An 18364-nucleotide genomic window follows, 5' to 3' on the forward strand; every position below is an offset into this window, starting at 1 on the left:
ACTGTACTTCTTAAATAGCTATAGTTTTAGGTCCATCTGCCTACATTATATACCCACATGCCTCGGATGAGTACATGAGTCATAACACCTCCTCACCTTCTGCTGTCCGCATCTCGTTAAATCACAGAACATAAAAAGTGATGCAAAAGTTGATCACCATTGCTATGGGTGACCAGAAGCAGCACGTATTCTCTCCTTACCCTATATCTTGCATACTTTAAGCCATGTCTTTGAGAGAAAGGTCATTCAGTCGTTCAAATGATTTTATTCTTCCTTCTTAAAAAGGAAGTATGGAAGCAGGTGACACTCTACAAGAGTATTTTTGATGTGCAAATGTCTGCAGGGGCAGCTCACTTGGGTGGGCCGTCTCCAAGATGGGAAAATCCCCAAGACCAGCTCTGGAGAGGCCAGAAGTGCTTATACAGGGAGAAAGACAGCAGCAATGGATATTACAGTAACTGCTCTGGAAAATTCCCCCTCCTCCCCTGAGCATCTGTTCTACACGTGTTGAACAGATCTTCTTTGTCTCTTGTCCAGCAATATGCGAACGAACTCAAGTTCCCTCGGGGAATGAAGGGATACAAGAGAAGTCAGCCTAAAGATTTGTGCTGGAAGGATAAAAGATAACAGCCTGTCAAACTGCAGACCTTTAAAGCTTAACACTTTCTTTCAAATTTGCTCTCACACTGCTATCTACTGCCAAAATATTACAAGTTTGTGACCCCAACTTACATTTACTGCTTCTTATCAAGACATTTCAGATGAAAAAAAATGTAGAAAAAGTACAGTGTATAAACAGGAAAATTTAATTGGTAAGTTTGTATCATAAAATTATCATGAGATCTGTTCAACTTTTAGCAATCACAACTGTGCAACACGGTCTATGGACTTAGGCAAATATTTGCTCTGGTCATTTCTTTGCAAAATGATTTTATTTCTTCCCACACATACAAACCTTCCTCAGGACCCCTTGAAAAGTTTCAATTCGCAGTTTAAACCTGATAAATTCAAAATGCCAAGACATCAGATCTTGTGTAGTTGAATGTCCAAGCCACCTAACCACGTAAACTTATTACAATTTCATGTACAATCAAACAGTTATCCAAGATCACTCAAAAAAGCATGAACTAAAATATTTAGGGTCTTTTTTAGTTTAGAGTGACCCCATAAAAGCACTGTGCAAATGTTCCCAAGCTCCTTGTAACAGAGTTGGGTTCAGAAAAGTACCTTTAGATCAGAGCAGGACAGTAATTGAAAAAAAGAAGTTCTATTAACAACTAAAACATATCAGCACAGCATCATAACAAGACCAGGTTGATTTAAGGTCCCAAGTCCCCAGTAAGATATTTAGTTGGTAGCATTTGCCTATACTGATCCTCCTGGAGTCAGCTTCATGCTTCAAATTGACAGGGTAGACAAATTTACCCATTTTCAAACTGCAGTACATGGTAAAGCATTAGCACTTCAGACTTAGTTTTGAGTAATTCACACAGTTTCTGTAAACAGTTGTAATTAGAGGAAGAAAAAATGGCCTGAAAGTCATTCTTTTGACACTCCCTGAAAAGAAAGGCTGTAAATGCACATCATGAGGAACATAAACTATGTACTGAGGCGGAAATCTTCAGCTACTTCTCAAAGGAATTGGGAAAACTAACACAATATGTGTGATATGTAAAAATTATTGCACAAATTTTTAAAATTACTAGCAAATTGAATTAATGAACATTTTGAATTTTACTCTGTAGTACAGCTGCATTTAAATGTCGGTCCACTCACTTCTCAGCTGGTAATTTAAACAACCCTTAGAGAGGATAAACATTTCAGAGCCTGAGAGGCACCTTACTTGGATGAAGTGGTATTTACTTAAAAGTAAAACAAATGATCAGTACGAGAAGCACTCATGAGAAAAGCAAAAAAAAAGGAAGGAGTAGTGGAGACAAAGGGGGAATTTGGGAGAAAGACAATTCAGAGAGCTCAGATGGCAGGTCAAAGAAGTGCTGCTTCCTCCATACTCCTGTTTCTAGTGGCCTCCTGCATGCTCTAGCAACACGCTCAGGATTTCCATGAGACAGCATTGGCATATAACACTGGAGTTGCTGGGAGTCATCCTCTGCTTGCTTTGCCTGCACCTGGACACCAGCCTTGCACAAGCTGTATGAGAGAAGCTGGCTGCTTCCTCACACATCCACTTCTGGTAAAGATGGGTGTAGAACAGTAGTACCGGTTCCTACAAAACCACTTGTGGTCCCCCTGGTCCACCTACAGAAGAGTACACAGCATGTGTCTGAGATCACCTGGATCCTCCATCCTTCAACCTCCATGTTTCCTTGCTGTGACTCTCTTCTCACAAAGGCCACCCAGGAGCTGACTAACAGAAAAATCTATTAGCTGCTGTTCACCTGGTCTAAATTTTAAAAGGTGAACAAGAGGGTACATTTCCTATTGTGAATCCCCCATTCTCTTCTTTTCCACGGACTTTTCTGTTATTGCATTTCTTGTTGAGTATAGATCAACATTTTGATATCATGTATGATGGAAACTCTCTTGGTTTTCTGGAATTCATTATAACCTTGATCTACTTCAAGCATACTGGTAAGCATGAAACAATAGAAAGAACCTTCCAACTGTCACCTTGGATTTGTCATCAAAAAAGGAATATTATCAAAAAACTTTCAAGAGTTGAAATACATACCTTCTGAACTGGCAAAATAAGCAAAACAACACTTCATCATGTTTAAGTGACTCACAGGTGTCTCCCTACACCATTTATATTAACTTGCAGTGAGCTACAATCATCCTGTCAGGTGGGTTTTAAGCTTTATCAAGGGCTAAAGCCATTCAAACAAAAAATCCAATAATTTTGGTATTATTACAGTTGATAGTCGATACAGTTGATATATTTTAACACATCATGATAAAATATGTATTGTAGCAGTGAGACTCCACTGCCTGTGTATATGCCATACATCTAGTCCTCAGTGCATCTTTTAAAGCAGTGTGGACAGTTACAGTTAGCAAACTGCACCAGCTCATTTCTAAGATACAAATTCACTGCAAGCCATCAATGAAAGTTCTCAGATCTGTTATGCCACTTATGCAAAAACCTAATTTATTTCATCTGCAATACTACCAAAACTGCTCTCTGAATACTTGAAACACAGCCATTGGCTTACAGTCTGACGTAAAACCTAGGTATTGCTGTAATTTAAAATGTGTTAGTTATAGTATGTTTCTAAGTTTAATATGTGTTAGTTATAATATTATTGTTTGGTTTAATGCACTGGAGTGTGCGTTGTCTGAAACCCAACAGAGAATTTTTGAAAACTTAAAAATTACCAAATTACCAAAACAACTTAAAGTTATCTATATGGTCAGTGGGATAAAATTTGTAATACAGTAACTATATAAAAATAGTGAATAATTGATTCAGCAACTATTCCTCATGTAGCCATTTTTGTTATTAAAAAAATAAAAATAATGCTGCAAGCCTTCTGTTGTTGGCTGGTTTTCTGTGGTATAGAAGCACTAAAATCAACAGCCTCTGCCTCTCAGTAATAAACTATAGGCCTGTGTATCCACATATTAATACTATAACATTTGAAGAGTCTGAGTCTTGGCTAAAATGAGTCCATCTGCTGTGCTTCAAGTAAGATATTCCCATAAAACACAGATGCCATTAGAGATGTACACTTGCAGTCTCATGCTTTGGAGTTTAAGAAAAAAAGCTAAACCTTCTGCCTTGAAGAAAACAATATCTAAGGCAAACCAACTAAGCACAAATGGCTTCATCTTTTGATGTTGCTGGATCAAGCATTCTTTGCTGGCATGTTCAGAATCAAAAGAAACATCCTGATAATGAGACATAGTGTTTTTGTGATCTTTCTTGATTTCCTGTATTAACATTAATGAAATAAAGAAGGCAACATCTGAAGTCTAAGGTCTTCATTCTTGCATAGCACATAAAAAATAAAAAAAAAAAGTCCTTCATGGCCAAAAAAGAATTAAAAAAAGAAGTTACTTATACATCTCTCAGACAAAAACTTTATCAACTTATTTTGTGATATGCAAACCTATTTCTCATTAAGTTTGATGTTCTCTACTTGCTTTCCTCATATGTTTGCTAATGCTCCATTTATGGGAAAATTCACATAAACGTTCAGGCCATTTGCATTGCTCATATCCCCAGAACAGGGTTTACCTGAAGCTAACATGACACATAGGTACATACTGACCTATACACAACAGGACTTTCACATGTTGCTTATATATTTATTGTCCTTCTATAGAAGGAATTCTTCGTAACAACTCTCTAACTCCTCGACCTCCCAGAAAAACTGTTTGGGTAAAAATAAAATCTAATTAGTCATCTATAAACAGATGTGTTTTTCTTTTCCTGAGTATTAACAGTGAAAACCGTCTTCCCCTCAAGTAAAATAGAGATGGAATATGACTTTGGCAAGTCCTACTGCTCTTATATCACCCCTGAACGATTTTCAGAGGAGTCTTTATTTCTGGTTTCTGTTCACTCCTACCATGATGAAAATACAACTGTTCCAATTTTAAGAACAGAAACTAAACACCAGCAATTTAAAAACTGTTCCAACTAAATGTCTTGAGAAACACTGAAAGTTTTCAGTTCACTGAAGCACTTAGATGTGCATAATTTTAAAGATAGCAGTTGATTGAATTGGTTTAAAACAAAATTATCCCTAAACTGGAGTTTTAGGTACATATAGCTTTCCTCTGATGTAAGTCAGAAAAACACATCTTTGACTTCAATTTAATAAGGTACAAGAAATATGTGCTTAAGGGTAGTACCCTCTCAGTTGGCCAAGGAGGATAGCTAGTCGTGGCACAGAACCATTCCTCATTGTTTAAGCTGTTTATCTATGCTGTAGAAAGAAACAACTGTTTGTATGCAGCTTTGAGAAACAGTTCTGAGTGCTACCGTCTTCTGGAGGAAGTATGTGAGCCTCCTGTCAGCCATCCAGGATGTCACAGAAAAAAATGGGGCCACGGGCAGTTTTCAGTCTCGAGCTCTCTTTGAACACACAAGTCAGCAATAACAGGCCCAAAGAACCTGTGATCTCTGTTATCTCACCTATTCTGCCAGGAAATGAAACCCATGAGGGCAAAGATATCTTCTCCAAACACATTTCAACTAGCAAAATTATTCTGGGCCAACTTTGATCCATTATAATGTCTATCAATTACATACTTGAGCCTATACTGGGGACCCTAAAATTGGATTTGCCATCTTATTTAACCACTCCTCATTTTCACTCCTTCTTGGTCTCCTATCTATATCAGATATGATTCTGAGCAGGGAACAGCCTTTGTAATGCTCAAATTGGGGGGGGGGGGGGGAAAAGCCCCTTGCATTTATTTCATGATTATTCAGAAAGTTACCCCCCCACAGGTTTTTATATTGAAGCATAAAAGACATGAGGTATGAGAATAGATGTAAGTTAAAACTACTTCACTGAAATTAAAATATAAGTCAAAGCACTGTTAAAGAATTTACAATTTTTAAGTGTTAGGTTCTCTAAGAAAAGTATTTTTCACTTAGATATCAAAATATTTAAAGTAGTAATAAATGTTATATGACCACTGACTGGACCATAACATGCTAAAAAAAGAGCATCACTTTTTGTATTTTCATTTTAGTTACTTCATCATTCCTATTAAAGTCTTATTTTGGGGTATCTAATTTCTCAAAGCTCATGCCTGCATAAACATTTAAGCTTCTTATTAATATAGCTGAGCTTATTTCTTTTTATCTTAATATATTCAGTACCTCAGAAGGCGCCACAGCTGGAATGCAGCTCTTGGATATGGATCTTAAGTGCTTCAAAGAGAATGGGAGAGGTCAGCATGCCTGAAAGAAAAGATATCACCACTGCCAAGGACCAAAGAGATTGTGACAAGATGGAAATACAGAAGTTAATATAGAAAACCAGGGATACAACCACTGAGGTTCTAGTGGTAGGAAAGTTAAATTCTTTGCTTTCTGAAAAGGAACCACAGAGCATATTCGACAAACAGAAAAAGCCTTCACAAGAGGTAAGTGAAGGCTGATAACTCATTGCAAGGCTACAACAAAGAGATTCCTTACAGAAACATGAATCAGCTTAGGTAAAATGAAGCCACTTTGTAAACCAATATTATTTCTGAGAAACAGCCCACTCCATTTTTGGTGAGCTAAAACATCAGGTTCTGACATATTTGAATAGTTGATTGGGTTGTTTGTGCATATGCATAGACATACACACAAACATCCTTAATTTCTGGCTTTGAGCCATACTGGAAGTAGTGAGGTACCATAGGAAAATGCTCCTTGCAAAAGAAGCATAATGCATCAGTTTTGTTCAAAGTAATATTAATAAACCAGTGTAAATGAAATCAGCATTTACCCCAGTTGGCTCAGAGGAAACAAAGTTCTAAAGTTATTAAGAAAGTTCAAAGGAAATATGGAAAGGAAAGGGTCTAATGAAAAGGAATGTTTATATGGAGTTTCAAGTAGTTTGTGTCCATATACAAATATTTGTTCAGGGATTATTGTTAATGAAAATTCTTCTTATTGAGTTCAGCCTTTGTAACATCTTTCAATTTTCCTAAAGTTAGTCAAATCCAGCAAAACGAGCATTCCAGATGTTGTTTTTATGATGCAGACAGGCATCTTATAGGTAAGGTCACCTCATACATTTCAGTTGTGTATACTGTGAGTCACATTGTTCTTGTCCCATTCATTTCCCCATATACAGGAAGCTGAGCTCCTTTCAGGTACATAGTAAAAAGCAACGAAGAAGAACAGAAATTTCACACATTAATACTTTAATATTCAAATATCCAAGCACTCACACATTAACTAACCATCCCCAGCATGTGCAATGAAAATTCTTACACCTCTGTGAAAACTGCATGTAACAAATGCTGAATTTGATAGCCAAGTGCAACGAAAGGCTGACAAAAACTGGTAAAGAACAGGCAAGACAGGAGAGTAATTTTGTCAAATGAATGAGTGAATGAAGATAACATCTAAGGATGGCTTAGCACATGCAGAAACCTGCAACTGGTACAATCAGTGACCCAGAATCAACAGGGTAGAGACTACAATTCTGGAAGACCAAGTATTCTGCTTTCCCCATTGCTACTCGAGTGTAGTCCTTAAACCAATTTAGGGTATGTCGTACTCCAGCTACAGGCTTCCTTGGCCCTTGTACCCAAACTCAACCAAGTTTATTCAGTATTGATGTGATGTGTATCTGTTGCACCTGGATACTGGATGAAGTTTGTCATTGTTCTGCTTGTCAACATCCTCCAAACTATATATATGTTTCATATTACGAAGGAAGACAGATTATTATTGAAAATGGGCTTTCCAAAAAAACTGGGTAAATACAATCACTGTATTAATTTCAGACACTTGGAAATTTGACAAAATTCTATTATAAAAGAAAATTATCAGAAAGGTCGTTTCTAGTCAGAAATTATGCTAGCAAGTAAAGTTATGCTAGCAAAGTTCAATAAATATGTACAAGATCAACATACTAGACAAGTTGCTAAGCCTACATTATTAAGTATGAAAATAAAAATATGCAGCTTAAATCACACACACACACACACACATACGTTTGTTTTTAAAAAGTTTCAGTGTTGTTTTATGTGATATTTTCCATTAATTTCATCTAATTTAGCAATTGCAGCTACAGATTCCTTGGGTTAGAGACTCTCAGTAGTAACACAAAAATCTATACACTCAAAACATCTCTTTTATAACGAGTCTCACTAGTTGCCAAATACTGTTTTTTGGGGGGATGTCCTTCTCTAATAGTGATGCACTGATGGTACAGCAGCACAACTCACAATTCAGATTCAGAACACAACCAAAATTTCTGTCAAGTTCTTCGCCTCATGACAAATCAAGCAAATAAATACTTGCTTCTCATGACATATTAATATTTGCTTCTCGTATGATGACTCAAAAGATACTGAATAGACATATTTATTTTACCCTTTATCCTGCTAAGAGAGAGTAAATGAAGTCTGAGCAAATCACAGACAAGTGGCAAACAAGACTGCAAAGCATCCCGTCACAGATAATACAGATATTACTAGCAATGGTTACTCATGCCTCATTGCAGCTTGTAGAGAATGGTAACTATTGGAACTGGCACTGAACTATCAGAACAGAGGAAGCCTGGAAACAGCTCCACAAGTAATCTTTGTGAGGCCGTGCAGATCCTCCTCCTGCAAACAATTTCTGTGGGCAGAACGTTCCAAGGGCTGCAAATTCATGGGCCAGGTCCCTCTGAACTGTGCAACTGCTAAAATGAATCTGATGTTTTCACTAAGGCACATTTAGTTTCTTTTATTCTTACATTTTCAACCTCAAGATAACTGGAAAATGCAAATGTCAATTTTTTTCTTCAACGTATCTTGAAATGTGCTTTTAAAAAACAGCTTTGAGGACTGAGATTTAAAAAACAGTATCAATAAATGTCACAGAATTTTACATAAAAATTGTTTTGAATGGATTCAGACAACGTCATTTAGGTTTGGTGTTACAGTGTTGACAGGTTTGGTGTTACAGGCTTTTAGATGCTCTTAAACAAAAGATTCCGAAGCAACAGTTTTAGTTGATTTCATTTCAGTTAATTGCAGCCTACAAGCCTATATTCATTTGGAAGTAAATTTGCAAACAGTAAAACCCCTCTGAGTCTCAATGCAGCTATGCTTTTTCCTGGCTTACATCAAGGGTCTCTGGCTATCACATTACAATTATCATCATAGTTTTGAAGGCAGCATTAGTAAATAAGAGAGACTGCTGCAAACAAACTTGCATTCTCTAATTACAAGCATCACAGTTTCTTCATGAAAGGGAGAGCAGAGAGCCTTGAAGCACAACAGCGGAACAAAGGTTGAGTAACTGATGGTCTGACGTCCCCTACCACTTCATTAGAAACAATTTCTTTGCAGCATTTCAGTTTTCCTTGTTGACTTTTCATCTGAGTACTGAGCACAGTTGATTCCACTTAGTTCATAGGAGGTTGATCATATCATGCACTCAAGCTGTCCCTCTGCAGTGTAACATACAGAACAATAATCTATTTGAATTGATGATTCCTTTGTAAATGAAGCCAAACCACAAGATCAGAACACTGCGATTGCGTAGAAGGGCAACGAGTGACATGGCTTATTTACTGATTGATACTTCCCTATAGTAATAACACAGCTTCTATTGGAAAACATCTGGAAACGTTACAGTGCAATAGTTCTTTTAAAATAATGAGGTCTATCAATCATTTGTATGACCAATGAATGTGAAAGAGCTTCATGTTGTCCATAAAAAAACCAGACTTGATGCTACTCACCCATGACTGGTGCTTTCACATTGGCCAGGACAATTAGGTATCTGCAGAGCAGCTGCTGTAGTCATAACAGAGTGTATCTTCTTCGAAAGGATGCATGTGCCAAGACTAGGGAGTGCACAGTGTGGAAAATAGCTCCCCAAAGAAAAGAACAAAGCCACAACTACAAAGGTAAATAAGTCAAAGAGACTTAGTTCAGTAAGATTTACAGGATCTTGAGCATGACTTCAGTCATTGAATACTAACAGAAATCAGTCACTGGTTGTTTAATTCTTGATTGTTGTTTTTTTTTAATTATGTCACTTCAAAGACTACAGGTAAGTCACGGTATCATTAATTCTCTCTCAGTATAAACCAGATAAGGCTAATGCGTAAGAAGGATATGTCACCATACAGGATAAGCTAATACAGACCTGGAAAAATAGAGGTGGAATTCGGCTTTGTAAGAACTTACTGCTCATTAGTGGCAGCAAGATTTCAGTAAAACAAGCCCAAATACTATTCATTATAGTAACACTTAGTTCTGCAAAGAGAGCCAAACCTGTCAAGTCATCCCAGCTGTTTCTACTCTCCAGTGTTGCTTGACAGGTCAAACTCACATCTCCTGCTCACTGCATACATTGCAACGCATTCTGGTGAGCCTGAGCAGCGTGTGAATGAGAAGCAGGAGAAAGGGAAGAGAGAAGGAAACTGCAGACAACAAGGAGGAGAAAATGACAGTGACGAATTCTTATAGTTGCAGAGAGGGACAGAAAAATTAGTCTGATGTGGGTTTGCATTGCTTGGATCAAGCAAAATACACTTAGGTTTTTTAATTTGAGAATTTTCTAACATCTGCCAAAGAAATGGGATTCAATCTCAGATTTCACAGATCAGATCCATTATCCAAACTACTCAGACTTGGGAAACATTGGACACCTCTGTCCACATGAAGGCAACAAATCAAAGGTCTGAATTTCCTTTGCATCTTCTACCAAGTTCAATTATTTCAAATTGCTGGAATTAAACATATATGGGCAAGAAGTTACTTGGATCCAAAATATGACTGATCACCTATTTCCATACATTTTTCCAGGAAGACAGAAATAAGGCAAGCATTTTTCATTTACTATCCAAAATGCCATTTCACGAGAACCTTTTGCCTTGAATCTTGAGTTTAGGCAACTTTCAAGTTTGGTGCAGAGCCCTTTACTATTTAATTAGTATTTCCTCTACTGTTCAGTCCCTGCTTTTCTCACTAGCTTTTCCTTTCTTAGGCTAGATGTGGAGAAAACAATTGATTAGCCAGTCACATTCCCAAAAATATAGGTAATAGAAGCAACTTTAGAGCAGAGCAATCAAAGCTACATGACTTCTGCTATCAAGCTCCAATCTACCATTTCATCAACACTGCTGTGACACTACATTCTCCACTATCCCAATCACTTAGTCCTTTCTACTAAAAAGTTATTCCAAGGGTCATAGAAGAAAATGAAGGAGTTCTATAGAACAGTACAAAGTACAAATCCTCAGTAGAAATGTGAAGAGTGCAGAATACTCTCAGGCATGCAGAAGACCAAAGACAATAGAGGTAAATAAAGTCTAATTGTCTAATTGTCTATTTTTTTCTCCAATTTTTGGGGAAAGAAAGATCTGCTATCAGCCATTTATACTAATAATATGCAACACTATCACAACACCTTAGGGAAACGCAGCCAGAACCATGACACAATGTATCTTCTGACGCATAAGGGGTAGCACTTCTTGAAGCATAGCCTGGCTTGCACAACCTCTGGGCAAGGTTACAGCAATCACAGAGAAAGAACATTCCAGAAGACAGGGTTTGAAGTCAAATCTTGAGTCACAGTATTTCCTGTCACACAACACAAGGATTTATTGCCATTAGCCAAAGACAATGTCTTCTGAAGACTTCAGCTCTGAATCTCTTGATGGGAAACCTTGATGTAATATAAGCCCCCTTGTATTGGCTGGATCATGTTCACTCTCCACTTTTACTTCAACCACAGCAGAAGCAGCACTAAAAAGACTCCCATTTGACATCAGCTGAAATTGCATCAAGGCCCTTGCTCATACCATCACGTAGAAGACTCAGCTACCCTAATGTTAAGCACAACCAGCAAACAAGGGCAACAACAAGAGTTTATAAATAAAGCGTTGGTAATAAAATCTGTTTCTCAAGAAAATACCTCCTATACAAGTACATGCACTACAAAACAGTATTCTAAAAGTAGCTATTTATAAGCAGAGAGATGAATTAGGTTAATTTTTCTCATTCAGTACAGGACAGTTTCTCAAGCCCAGACTGGTGAAAGAGGTGAATGCTGAGTCTGAGGCCAGATGGACTATTGCCCTTTCAGATCAATGTGGAAAAAGTGTCTTTTGCCAAATAAATAAACAGAGCAGGGGTAAAAAGAACTAGCCTAATTATACCAACCTTACTAAGAAACATTTCCAAAAATACTTACTGACATTATCCGGAGTGGAAAGTTTCAGGGGGAGCACCAGAGGTGTTTTATTTTAGCTTGGCATGAGTAGGGAAATTATAGGAATGATTTCTAAGTGTGGCAAATGCAGCTGCTTCTCAAAGACATAGTTTAAGGGTTCTTCATAAAGCCATAAACTCCTTGAGAGACTCATAAAGAGTTGGCATGGTTTCATATAAGTTTAAGAATTTTTTTTTTTAAAGAGGCAGTTGGATACTGTTGTAACAAAGCTCGAGGCAACACCATTAACACCATGTGATAACATAGTGATCAATTGCTTCAAAGTATCACCATGTTCAAGGCTAGGCCCTCTAAAACTCCTGTTAAAATTACACTAATCCAAAGATTTCAACTAACAAGCAGATAAACCTTCCCAAGGATGATAGCCTCCCTAAGTTTTAGCAAATCAGTTTTCTGTACAGTAACTACATAAACAGCCAGAAACAACTCAGAAGGAAAAAGTTAAATGCCTCATTAAATCTTACCAGACTAGTGTTGTGACTACAAGAAACATTCTTCTTGTGTGTGAACTTTGGATGGGGATGGAGAGAGATACAAAGGCTGGAGGTCAGTCACAAAGAGTGCTTTGCACTTAGACAGAGGTAACTTTTCCCTTTAGGGGTGTCATATTGGCCAGCACAGAGATTGAAGAAAAGGCTAATACACAAGCAGAAAGTTTCTCAATTTTCAGCAGGAAATTCTCCATCAAATATAAATGAGAAGAAATGAAAAACTGATACTCCATTGCTGAAAATGTTTTGGTCATCTGTGATGCCGACACAAGCAAAGACTGCTCCAGGGAGTATAGCAATGTGACAGTTTCCTATGAAAGCTGGGGTTTGACTGGACAAACCACAAACTCATGTCCTTTAGGTAGAAAGCTGTACCTATTTGTCCTCAGCGATTTTGAAAGGCAGAGGTTTTCTAGAAAAAAAGATTAATTGACCAAAACACTTTCACAAACAAGGCCTGGGTTGGAAGGCAGCAGTAGGATTGCAGGGGTTGATTTGGCTTGGGGGGTAGGCACTTGGGGGTGTTATCTGACCAGGCTCCAAGCACACTGTAGACTCACACTCAGAAAGATGAAGATGCTTTGGACACTTTGATTCACACCAAACATTCACACAACTTCTCTTGATTTCTCCTTCCCACATTTCGTTTCCACTGCCGCACAGGAAAGCAGAAAGACTGTTATGAGTTTGTTCAGGTCTGTTCTGCAGATCTATAGAGCACTTGCATCTAGGGTAAGGGATTAGTGTTTAACATTTGATAGAATACTTATGAAGATGGGACTTTACCAACATTCATTCAATGTTCACCTCACGTGCATCAAAAAATTCCAATTCCTCTGCTTTAAAATTCCCAGCATCTATTTTAAATTTTTTTCCAGTGTACACCCCCACACACATTTTTGGTTTACTAGGAGAATTCCAACATGGCATTCAGCAAGAATACCACTCTTTTTGTATTAATAATTCTTTTAAAGCCTTGCTTACTGTACTTGTTTCCAAGAATGAAGGAACTATTTAGTATAGTGCTAATCTAAAGCTACAAATACAATTCCTCAAGAAAACAAGAAGGGAAGTTCCATACATTTCAAATATTTATCCCAAACCAGCACTCCTGCATAATGCAGTAGACCCATTCATCCTTGTTTTTCCTAAAAAGATGAAAGATTGTGGTTTCCACAAATTGTGGATGTCAACAAACGTCATCTCTGGCAAGCAGGAAGGAAATCATAGCTCCTGGACATAAAATATTCCACTGAAAATACTCTCTCCTACATAAAGAAAGGAGATTTTAGTTCAAATATGTCAAACAAGCACTATGATTGTATCACTTATGCACAAGAGGTGTGAAGTGACCAATAAAGTCAAGTCACATTCATCCAGTAAAGATTAAAAGAAGCACTTCAAACAAGATCACATTCAGAAACAAAGAGAGCTTTTATCAGTAGGAAACATCATCAAGATGAAGAAATATTTTACAGCTATATTTTCAGGTACATTTCAAGTGTGCCACATTTTGCATCACGTAATTAGGCAAAGAGCTTGTTCTAAAACCAGGTTCACAACATGTCTCACCAGGTGATTTTGCATATCAACAGTTTAAATCTTCACACGTGAAAATAGAAGAACATAAATGTCCTAGAGTATTATAAATCTGTTATCTCTCACTATTTGCAGCTCTTGCTTTGGTTTCAGCAAGTGATGGAGCTAGTTTGAAGTTATGGGGAGTCACCAATTATCCTTTATTTTGAGAAAGTCTAGAATTTCCTTACTCTGCAGAAACACAACACTATGTAATAATCAAAAGAATCATCTGCATACTACCTCATTTTTTCTTAAAAACAGAGAGAACAAGAGAAATGATTAAACATTAATAAATTTAAGAACATATATTACATGGAATGTCCCTTTGGTGTTAAGGATGATGATTAGCTAGGATTGAGCATATCAAGTGATAAATTTGTCCATTGTAACCCTAATGCACATGCTGAGCCTCTTCCTTCTAATTACAAGTATGATTTTTCCCACTAAAATGATGTTTCTCCAGAAAGAGAACAAGCAGTCTAGATATATTTTATGCTAGCAGTCAATCCCCAAGACACTGGTTTTATTTTCAGCCCATAGGTTAGATAATTAACCCTCCCCTACTTTTCTGCAGAACAGATAATAAGTAACTGTTCATTCAATGGTGGTTATAATAAGCAATTTCTCAAGCTCTGCCAAAATGAAATATGTCTGTAATTTCCTATTTTCTGAGTCCTCTTTTTCTTCTCTCTACCCAAAGCATCAGCTTTCTTCACTGCTTTGTTTCACAGCTGAAACTCTGCCAAGATTCATCGTTTCCTGCTTACACTGCAATCTAAACCAGACCTTTTAATCAGATTCTCTATTATGAATATCTTTCCTTTTCACTTCTACATAAGACTCATGAGCCCTGAGAATTAGAGAAGTGATGGTTTGTTTCCATCTTCTCCTCTCATTTCCTTTCTTTTATCACATATTCAAATATGATTTAAAGGTGAATATATACAAAAATACAGAGAGTGTATCTGAATTCATACCACTTGGGCTAGTTGAGGGCACTACTTAAGTCAGTTTCTATCCACAGATTTCTAGGTAAGGAGCAGTTGAAACCATCAGTTTAATATAGAACCTATCAACTACAGGCCCCAAACCTAAAGACCAGTATTTCATATGAATGCATTTTAAAAACTAGGTTGACACTTTTTAGGGAACATTTTGCCCAAATTATTGTTTCTTTCCAACTAGGAAAAGAGTTTCACTGTAATTTCATTTTTATAAGAATTATCAAGAAAGATAGAAAATTAAATTTAGTTATTACAAGCCCCAAGCCACAGATTTCCTTGTAATAATAATTCTTTGTCATGGAATAGAAGGAAAGAGATTTTCTGTGTTCCACATACAGCAGTTTTAATATAACCAAAATAATTATAAAATCATTGACTTAAATCTCACTATGTAGGTCCATGTTATCCTCAGTAAAACACGGTTAACCATTTTACTGTTAGTTTAAGTCTTCTATAGCTGGTTAATAAATAGATATTAAAATAATATTGATAACACAACATACATCACAGTAGTGGATTCTTTAATAAGCACAGACTGGTATATCTGTCATTGGCCTGCCAGGAATTGTGGATGTGATTTTTTAATGCTAAGGTAGGAGTCCACAAGTTTATAAGCAGTCATGTAGCAGGCAACATGGAGTTAACAGAAAAGTCCTCTAATATTCTTTGTCTTATACAATCACATGTTAGCACCTCCATAGCCTACTCACTTTCAAAAGTCAGCAATAATTTCAAAGCTTCTTTCATTAATGATATTAGCGATTGAAAGGCTTAGGAGGTTGGGTAGAGCTCAGTGTATAGCCCTTTCAATTCAGAACAACCCTACCTTGTCGCTCAGAGTAATAATTATCTGAAGGTGAACTTCCTGGTGGCATAGTTGGATGACTCAAAGAACTGACACAAAATGGGCTGAGAGCAAATTCATACTACATTCAAGATCAGGCTACCTTCCATACACAGATCATCTAACTAATACACATCCTTACAGCTGCATAGTTAGGAGCAGGATGCATGCAAGTCCCAACCAACAAGCCGGGCAAGTCTAGAGCTATGTCTCCAACTGCTACACTGATAAATGCTGAGCTCACAGGTTGTTGTTCTTGTTGCCCTTATCCCTTGTCACAAAGCAAAACTATAAAATTCCTTACATATTTTATTCTCTTTAATACAATTGCTGCTGTTCCTATTAAGTGGATAATTTTTTCATGCTTTTCTTTTTACTGTTTTAAGAATATGGAGTCCCTATCCTTCACTTACAACTTTCACAGATTATTTTTTCAACTTTGCTATAAGAGGAACTCCACAGTCAGAAAACAAGCATTTGAAAAGGGCTGGAGCCTAAATGATTTCTATGCCTCTCACAGATCAAGTTTCCAGAGCAAGCTGGAAGAGGTGGTGCTTGTCAAATGCTAGGTGTTACAGAGAAGACTCTAGGACTCTCTCTCACTGGTGCCACAGTAATTTCTAAAAAAAAATTACTGTATCACAGACTCAATTCTCTACTTTCATAGCTCACCAGAAAAAGAAAACAAGATAATAACTGTATGTTTGCAAAACCAATTTTGCTGAATACTTTTATCTGCATGTACGAATAAATACCAGTTTTGCATTGAAACTTCTCAGGGTTACATTCTACGTCTGCTGAATGCCTTTTGAACTACATCCCTATTGCTTGTAATTATTTTGGAAAAGCACTAAAATACTAACCTTGGGGTTTCTCCTCACCCCTTTCCCCAGAGATTATTAGCAATTAGTAGTTTAAACAAATCACATTTTTATAACATTCTCTAGAAATATTCTGCAACCCACCCTATAATACAATGTACAGTAGGCAGTATGTTACCAGGAACCTGGAAGTGACACAAGACCAAAAAAGTGAGAAGCTGATCACAGGAAGGCTGATAAATACACTAGCAAGCACAATAAAAATGTACAAGCTATATAGATTTAGAGCTCTTCTCAAGAGTGCATGTTCCCTTGCTGTTTTAAAAACACCCCAACTCCTCAAGATTTGCTTAAAAGAGAGGAAAAAAACCTGACTCCTATCCTAAGAAATCTGGCTTTCTCAGCTGTTTGAATTGTCAGCTTCTGCTGTGCATTTGGCCTTAAGGTATCTTGTGTTCCTTACAAGATACTCTTTCCTCATCAAAAACAGAAACACACTACTGTTTAGTAAGTAATAAAGCAACAGAACAGAAGCAGTTAAGCTAGAGTTCTTATCTACATCAAAATATGACTTTTTTAAGAGAAAGATTTCAAAATGTTATTGCCAAACTGAATTCTTTTTGCAATTTTCTCCTAAGTGACAGAGAGCTGTTTTAAGTGGTTAGAGTATTAAATAGTTCAACATATAAGATTATAATAAACAATACATCCTGACACTAATGAAAAGTATCACAAAGTAAATATACCCAATTACATAAAAAGATGAATGATTCCTTAAAATCTTTTTTTCTTTTTCATATCAAACTCCAAATAAATGTCTGAAAGAAACATTTGCATCTTCTGCAGGGTGCATGAGACAATCATTCATTTATTAAATCAGTTGCCTCATATGTAAAAAGTAAACATTCACACAGTTCAATACACTAATTAATTCCCACAATCCAATACACTAGTGTCAGTGGGCAAAAACTGTTTTCATGTTACTCTGTATAAATACACAGAAGTTCCACGTATATTACAGCTTGAACAGATTTAGCCTAGATTTATTTACTTGCTAAATATACTAGCAATTATATCTTAGAGATGGTAAAGTCATGCCATTTCATTGGTCTTTTTGTCTTCATTAAGCATTCTCACAGTTCTTATTAATTTAAGAACTTTTACTGGCTTAATCTCAGAAGTTTCTGAAGCTATCTTATTTTGGAAATTTCTAGAAAAACAAAGTACTCAGTCAAAAGTTAATTATACAAGCAAATGTTATTCACATAATGAAAAAGTTTGGCCAATAGACATGAATTATTTTCATAGTATTAGTTTAATATGTCAAAGTAAAATGTCTTGCAAGGTCCATGACAAGTATATAGTAGATGTTATCAGCTTTCAGTTCCAAAACTGCATTGTCTTCCCTAAAGAATTATCTAAAATTTATACTCTATTCAGTGATGAAACAGTCTAAATTGGCTTAAGCAGACAGTAGTTTAAAAACAGTCTCTTCCGCATTTCTAGACCTGTTGACAGCTTGGTCTAGAAGTGGAAGATCTAAGCATACTGTGTGGATCTCTTGCCTGTCTCTGAATGTAAACATTTTTGGACAAAAAGTAGTGTAGAACTGACAATGTTACATCCCATATGTCGTTAGGCAGATCACCAGATTTCTTGTTTCACCAAAACTCTAGTCCTTATGAAATTATAAACATTTCTGGGGCAAGGATTCTCTTTTGAGATCTTGCCTGAGGAAGGTCCTTGAG

The 18364-nt window shown here is 36.7% G+C and overlaps 1 long non-coding RNA gene across 1 annotated transcript in view; it reads right to left on the reverse strand.

The window, feature by feature from the left end:
• The window catches only part of LOC108506463, a 57134-nt gene extending 44040 nt beyond the window's left edge, over positions 1-13094 (reverse strand). The window contains exon 1 of the long non-coding RNA XR_001877771.1: positions 12927-13094. This is a non-coding gene — a long non-coding RNA (uncharacterized LOC108506463). The remainder of the gene's footprint in view (positions 1-12926) is intronic.
• Between the last annotated feature and the right edge of the window lie 5270 nt (positions 13095-18364).

Source organism: Lepidothrix coronata, unplaced genomic scaffold (genome assembly GCF_001604755.1).
Source record: "Lepidothrix coronata isolate B3197 unplaced genomic scaffold, Lepidothrix_coronata-1.0 Scaffold215, whole genome shotgun sequence".
Lineage (NCBI taxonomy): Eukaryota > Metazoa > Chordata > Aves > Passeriformes > Pipridae > Lepidothrix > Lepidothrix coronata.